Source organism: Rhinopithecus bieti, unplaced genomic scaffold (assembly GCF_001698545.2).
Source record: "Rhinopithecus bieti isolate Rb0 unplaced genomic scaffold, ASM169854v2 scaffold_13029, whole genome shotgun sequence".
Classification (NCBI taxonomy): domain Eukaryota; kingdom Metazoa; phylum Chordata; class Mammalia; order Primates; family Cercopithecidae; genus Rhinopithecus; species Rhinopithecus bieti.
This window is the reverse complement of record NW_016807982.1, coordinates 3994239-4002258: the sequence shown is the minus strand read 5'-3', so window position 1 is coordinate 4002258 and position 8020 is coordinate 3994239. Positions and strand designations below refer to the sequence as shown.

Genomic DNA, 8020 nt, shown 5'->3' with positions numbered 1-8020 from the left:
AAAAAAAAAAAAAAAAAAAAAAAAAAAAAAAAAAAAAATGTCAAATTACTTTATTCACTTCTCATACTGTCAAAAGTTGAACAAGAAGTGGTATCTCCATCCCCACACAAATTTGAAGCAGATTTTCTGAACTCAAACTACAGTTCCAGCATATTTCCAGTCTCAATGCATGTGTAAAGTAAATCTCCATATTTCAAAATCTAACTGTGCAGTTAAGGAGCTTCCATCTAATCTTCAATTGGAAGTGATTTATCTGCAATGTTACGGTATGCTAAAAGACAAATATCAAGAATCTAACACACTTCTGTGCCTTCCAAAAGATAAATCTGCTCAATTAAAATCACATGCTCACAGATTAATATAAGTATTTGGCAGTACCCATCTGCGTGAAGACATTTTCAAAGATGACACATACAAAACTTCACAACAAATCAGCATTAACAAAAATATTTGCCCTCAATTTTGAAAGGCAATGCTAACTTGGATCCCCAACTAAGTGGAATTGTATTCCCCAAAAGCAGAATTCCATTCTTACAGACCTGTTATTATAAAAATTATACTCATTATTTACATTTACAGATACATATATGCATATCTATAAATATCTTTTGAGACAGAGTCTCACTGTTACCCAGGCTGGCGTGCAGTGGTGTGGCCTTGGCTCAGTGCAACATCTGTCCTCCAGATTCAAGAGATTCTTGTGCCTCAGCCTCCCGAGCAGCTGGGATTACAGGCGTGCGCCACCACGCCTGGCTGATTTTTTGTATTTTTAGTAGAGACGGGGTTTCATCATGTTGGCGAAGCTGGTCTTGAACTGACCTCAGGTGATCTGCCTGCCTTAGCCTCCCAAAGTGCTGGGATTGCAGGTGTGAGGCACTGTGCCCAGCCTGATTATTGTATTTTGAAATAAAAACTTTGTGCAAATTTGTTTTCTCTCTTGTCATGTAAGTACCCACATAGCAGTCTCAACTTTGCCTCTTGGCCAGCAAAGCCTAAAGTACCTGACCCTTTGGAGAGAAAGATTGTTAACCCATTTTCTTCATCATTTGTCTAACAAATGCATTTAGTACAGATGACCAATAAGAATAAACCCTGGCCAGGCACGGTGGCTCACGCCTATACTTTGGGAGGCCAAGGCAGGTGGATCACTTGAGGTCAGAAGTTCCAGGTCAGCCTGATCAACACGCTGAAACCCCGTCTCTACTAAAGCACACCATTAGCGCGGCATGGTGGCACATGCCTACAATTCCAGTTACTTGGGAGGCTGAGTCAGGAGAATTGCTTCAACCCAGGAAGCAGAGGTTGTGTGAGCCAAGATCATGCCACTGCACCCCAGCCTGGGCAACGAGCAAAACTCCATCTCAAAAATAATAATAATAATAATAAACCCTAATGAATAGTAATTCTCAAAACTGTAAGGCTCCCAAATGGCAGGAACTGATATTTTTTAATATTTATGCCCAGCAACTCAGAGTAACGCAAAAGTCAGTAATTAGTCATCCCAAAGCAATTTCCAAAGCAGCTGATCAATAAATAATAAGAGCACATCTGGCTCTGAAGCCTATGTTTGATTCCCAACTCCACCAACTACTAGTTGTGAGACCCTGGATAAGTTATTTAATTAAATCTCACTATCTGTGGTCCCTTATCTGTAAAACTGTTCCCACTTCACAGTGTTGTTGAACACTGAGTAAATTAATATATGTATAAAGTTCTCAAAAAAGTGCTTGGCACAAAGGAGTACTCAATAAATATTGTTAATTGGGCCAGTATCAAAATGACAGTGAAAATACATGACTTCCACGAGCTGCTTTGGGTAGTCACGTGGTCATTAAACAACTACATTGTCATGAGAATTCAGAATTTAGCTTTATGGCAAACTCAGAATGTAAGACAATAATTCGATCTTCAAAACCTATGAAAAGAGCAGTATGCTCTGTCAACAACAAACCCAAGCCTATGCCTAATTCCAGGTTGAATGAGTCTGCTCCTTAAATAACCCTATCATTCTGTGCCTCAAGTTCTTAATGAGGCACACAGAGAAGAATCAAACATGCCAACTGATGCACCTGAACGTTTCTATCTAGACCAGTGGTTTTTAAACTCATGTTCTCGGGCTGTGCAGAGAGGTTGGGGCAAAGTAACTTTTCCATCCGAGTTATCCCAGCCCAGTAGATCAGACTGAATTGTCAAGAACTCATAATGACTACTTTCCCAAAACTTATCTTTTTATCACATCACAAAACTTTTATGAGCTACCAGCATTTCCTTACCACTTCAGCCTCTATTTCCTTGAAAACCAGTGGTCATGCACTTTATAAGTAAACTACTCCTTGAGGGCAGGTATCAGATCAAATTCCTTTTTATATCTCCAGTGCCATAACATACAACTGACCATTTTAATCATTTTTATATGTACAGTTCAGTGACATTAAGAACATTCAGGTCAGGTGCGGTGACTCATGCCTGTAATCTCAGCACTTTGGAAGGCCAGGGTGGACGGATCACTTGAGCTTAGAAGTTCAAGACCAGCCTGACCAACATGGTGAAACCCCGTATCTACTAAAAATACAAAAAATTAGTGGAGTATAGTGGCACACGCCTGTAATCCCAGTCACTGAGGAGGTTGAGGTGGGAGAATAGCTTGAACCCAGGAGGCAGAGGTTGCAGTGAGCCAAGATCACGCCATTGCACTCCAGCCTGGGTGACAGAGCTAGACTTCAACTCAAAAAAAAAAAAAGTTAATTTGTTTTTTTGAGACAGAGTCTCGCTCTGTCGCCCAGCCTGGAGTGCACTGACTCCATCTCAGCTAACTGTAACCTGTGCATCCTGGGTTCAAGAGCTTCTCCTGCCTCAGTCTCCCGAGTAGCTGGGATGACAGGTGCCTGCCACCACGCACAGCTAATTTTTGTATCTTTAGTAGAAAAGGTGTTTCACCATGTTGGCCAGGCTGGTCTGGAACTCCTGACCTCGTCATTCGCCCGCCTCAGCCTCCCCAAGTGCTGGGATTACAGGGGTGAGCCATTACACCCAGCCAAAAAAGTTAATTAAAAAAAAAAAAAGACTAAGAAAGGCCCTTGAGCCCTCAATGTTTTTGCAAAAGTTATAATGTGAACAATGTATGTTATCAAACAATTTTTTTCAGAAAATTAGAAAAAGAACCATTTATACAATTTTGATAAATATGCAGTGATGCCTGTAATGTTACTTATTTATTTATTTATTTATTTATTTATTTATTTATTTGAGACAGAGTCTCGCTCTGTCGCCCAGGCTGAAGTGCAGTGGCGGGATCTCGGCTCACTCCAAGCTTCACCTCCTGGGTTAACGCCATTCTCCTGCCTCAGTCTCCCCAGTAGCTGGGACTAGAGGCGCCCACCACCACACCCGACTAATTTTTTTTGTATTTTTAGTAGAGACGGGGTTTCACTGTGTTAACCAAGATGGTCTCAATCTCCTGACCTCGTGATCCACCCGCTTCAGTCTCCCAAAGTGCTGGATTACAGGTGTGAGCCACCGCGCCCAGCCCATATTATTTTTTAAAAGAAAAGGCTGGGCACGGTGGCTCACACCTATAATCCCAGCACTTTGGGATGACAAGGCGGAGAGATAACGAGATCAGGAGTTCGGGACCAATCTGGCCAACATGGTGAAACCCCGTCTCTATAATATAAAATACAAAAATTTGCAGGCATGGTGGCATGCACCTGTAGTCCCAGCTACTCAGGAGGCTGAGGCAGGAGAATTGCTTGAACCCAGGAGGCAGAGGTTGCAGTGAGCTAAGATCGCTCCACTTTTCCCCAATGACAAGACCTCACTCTACATATTCCTATATACTGTGCTTGAGATTCTCACAGATACAGTACTGTTTATACTCTCATGCACCAGTCTGCCTGCCCCAGTTGCCTTGGAGTTCCATGAAAAAATGGACAAAGATTTACATGCTCTAGGACCAGACTCTGGGATTGAATTCAGCTCTACCCCCTTTATTGTGCAATCCTGGATCTGTTTCATCTTTCCTTGCCTCACTTCCATCCGTAAAATGCAGATTATAATCATACCTCCCCCTAGGATTGTAGGGAATAATTAAATGGTTAATACATGGAAAGTACTCAGCCAGGCACGGTGGCTCACACCTGTAATCCCAGCACTTTGGGAGGCCGAGGCGGGCGGATCACGAGGTCAGGAGATCAAGACCATCCTGGCTAGCACAGTGAAACCCCGTCTCTACTAAAGATACAAAAAATTAGCCAGGTGTGGTGGCAGGTGCCTGCAGTCCCAGATACTCGGGAGGCTGAGGCGTGAACCTGGGAGGCGGAGCTTGCAGTGAGCCGAGATTGCACCACTGCACTCCAGCCTGGGTGACAGAGCAAGACTCTGCCTCAAAAAAAAAAAAAAAAAAGAAAGTACTTAGAACAACAAGAAAGTACTTAGAACAACTATAAGCACAGATACGCATTCAGGTTACTTCTTATTATCAGATGTACTATAATCTTAAATTTATTCAAAATTGCTACTGACTGAAAGATATGTGATTTTGGTGGGTGGGGGGAGGAGGTAGCTAAATATAAAAAGTCCTAGCTGGAAAAGCAAATATAACTGTTCAAGGGCTATTAAAATGCAATGATCAAGAGCCAAAGAATGAGAGACACATTTACCCAAGGGAAGAACCAAAACACAACTACCCTCAAATGCCAAGTAAAAAGAAAAGTGAACTTTATCTCTGCAAATGGGAAGCCACTGCATGTTTCTAAGCAGGCAAACTGTTGGGATAAGGGGATGGATCAGGATGGGCAAGATAAAGTTAGGAAGCTATCAGGTTTGAGGTGAACAGACCCTGGAACAAAATCATTCAGTCAGCAAGACATGTACCTATCATATTTAAGGTCTTTAAGGAGTTTGTTTACCTGTAAGATTGGGGGAGGGAGCCAGGCGTGGTGGCTTACGTCTGTAATGCCAGCACTTTGGGAGGCTGAGGTGGGGAGATCACCTGTGGTCAGGAGTTTGAAAGCAGCCTGGCCAACATGTGAAACCTAGTCTCTACTAAAAATAAAAAAAAATTAGCGGGCATGATGACATGGGCCTGTAATCCCAGTTACTCAAGAGGCTAAGGCAGGAGAATCACTTGAACCTGGGATGCGGAGGGTGCAGTGAGCCAAGATTGTGCCAGTGTACTCCAGCCCGGGCAACAGAGTGAGATTCCATCTCAAAAAAAACAAACAAACAAACAAACAAAAAGATTGGGAGAGACGGTGTCATACACAGAGATCTATATAATACATGTCAGAATTGAGCACTACCAGAATGGTACACACTTACAACTAGAGGAACAAAGTAAAGTTTTCAGGAGGAAGACTTAGTAGTTAACCTGGCTCTGGCCAGGCACAGTGGCTCACGCCTGTAATCCCAGCACTTTGGGAGGCCAAGGCAGGTGGATCACAAGGTCAGGAGTTCAAGACCATCCTGGCCAACATGGTGAAACCCCGTCTCTACTAAAAATACAAAAAAAAAAAGGCTGAGGCAGGAGAATGGGGTGAACCCAGGAGGCGGAGCTTGCAGTGAGCGGAGATCGAGCCACTACACTCCAGCCTGGCGACAGAGCGAGACTCCATCTCGGGAAAAAAAAAAAAAGGTAAAATTGTACAGGTAGATATGAAAAAAGGAGCTTTCCTCACCAGGCATCCAATAGCAATGGAAATGAGAACTCACAGGATTGAAATCTGAAATTGCTTTACACACACGGCATTCAACAAGTAACTGACGAGACTTAGAAGTGACAAAGAGGAGGTTTCAAAACTAAGTGACTAAGAAATCAGTTTGACATTGAGTATAGTAAAGCTAAGAAGGTATAATCCAGATGAAATTTTGAATTCGGTTTTAGATATGTTAGTTTGCTCATGCTGGAGAATCCATGAAGGCACATTCAACCTTTGAAGACTTTTTCTTTTTTTAACTACAAATTGGAAGTAGCTACTAGATTTGACACAGAGTTCAGAAACTTATTTTCAACCAAACTTCCTAATTAGAAATAATCTTACCAATGTTGGAAATCTCTAAAAATTAAAAAGATGCCTATCCAAAATGTCCATATTATCCGATTCTCCTGTTCCAGAAAATAAATTAGTAGCTGCTTTGCAGCTTATAGTAATCCAACAGCAATTTATAAACACCATTAACAAATGGCAACCCTCTTCCTTCCCACAAAAGATCAATCCCAAGGCCACTTAGTCATTCTTAAATATAAAGTTCCTCACAAAATGCATCTTATTTCCAAAGCATTTATAAGCAATGTTAGCAGCTTACCACAATCAGCTTTCTATTTTTGTTTTAAGAGATGGGGTCTTACTCTCACCCAGGCTGGAATGCAGTGGCATGATCATAGTAATCCTCCTGCCTCAGCTTCCCAAAGTGGTAGGATTACATGTGAAAGCCACCACGCCCAGTCTGTCTCAAAATAAAATGAAATAAGCAATTAAAAAAAAAATACTAACTGTGAAAAGCTTTAAAATTTTTAGAACAGAAGAGAATATCTGTATGAATTCAGGGTGAGGAAGGATTTCAAACAAAATTCTATGAGTATAAACCATAAAGGTAAAGACTGACAAATCTATCTACATGCCTTAGAAAACCAAAACAGAGACCAGGCGCAGTGGCTCATGCCTGTAATCCCAGCACTTTGGGAAGTCGAGGCAGGCGGATCACGAGGTCAGGAGATTGAGACCATCTTGGCTAACATGGTGAAACCTCATCTCTACTAAAAATACAAAAAATTAGCTGGGCGTGGTGGCGGGTGCCTGTAGTCCCAGCTACTCGGGAGGCCAAGGCAGGAGAATGACATGAACCCAGGAGGTGGAGCTTGCAGTGAGTGGAGATCCCGCCACTGCACTTCAGCCTGGGGAACAGAGCGAGACTCCATCTCAAAAAAAAAAAGAAAAATCAAAACAGATGACTCGCACCTGTAATCCCAGCACTTCGAGAGGCTAAGGTGGGAAGATCACCTCAGCCCAGGAGTTCAAGATCAACCTGACAACATGGCAAGACCTGCTCTCTACAAAATATAAAGAAAATTAGCCAGGCATCGTGGCGCACACCTGTAGTCGCAGCTACTCCACAGGTTGAGGCAGGAGGATCATTTGGACCCAGGAGTTCGTATGTTTGTGCCACTGTACTGTGGGAGAGTGAGACCTTGTCTCAAAAAACAAATAAATGAACAAACAAAAACATGAAAGCAGAATACATAACCTGGAAGTAGAATGTAGACCTAAATACCCGGAAGCTTCATCAGTTAGGTTTATACCAAAAATTATTATGAATGGAATAAATAATTCCAGTGGGATGGCGGATGCATGGAGCATACCACTGTTAGCAAAATGGCAAAATCCATATAGCATTAAAGTTGTACTTCAAGAGCTAAGACATCTAATGACATCCAAAGAAAATAAGTAGCTTCCACAGCCACCAGAAGTAAAACCATGACAATTAATTTTAGCAGATCTTGGCCAGGCACAGTGGCTCACACCTGTAATCCCAGTACTATGGGAGGCCGAGGTAGGTGGATCACTTGAGGTCAGGAATTCGAGGCCAGCCTGACTAACATGGCAAAACCCCATCTCTACTAAAAATACAAAAAGTAGTCAGGGATGGTGGTGGGTGCCTGTAGTTCTAGCTACTCTGGAGGCTGAGGCAGGAGAAGTGCTTGAACCCAGGAGGTGGAGATTGCAGTGAGCCAAGATCACGCCACTGCATTCCAGCCTGGGCAAAAGAGTGAGACTCCGTCTCAAAAAAAAAGAAAATTTTAGCAGATCTTAAATTTAAGTCAGCCTTCTACTCATGTTAATGTCTTCATTAAATATCACAATGCAAAATACCCACACATTAAGTAAAAGAATTTCTGTTGGTAAACATGACCTGGGCATTTGTAAGAACATGTTTTATTTATGTGTGTGTGTGTATGTGTACATATACATGTATATGTGTGTATGTGTATATGTATACATATATATATATATATATATATATA

General features: G+C 42.1%; 1 protein-coding gene across 1 annotated transcript in view; it reads right to left on the bottom strand.

The window, feature by feature from the left end:
- THRAP3 (thyroid hormone receptor associated protein 3) overlaps nt 1–8020 on the bottom strand; it is a 95488-nt gene that overhangs the window by 67946 nt on the left and 19522 nt on the right. The window lies entirely within an intron of this gene.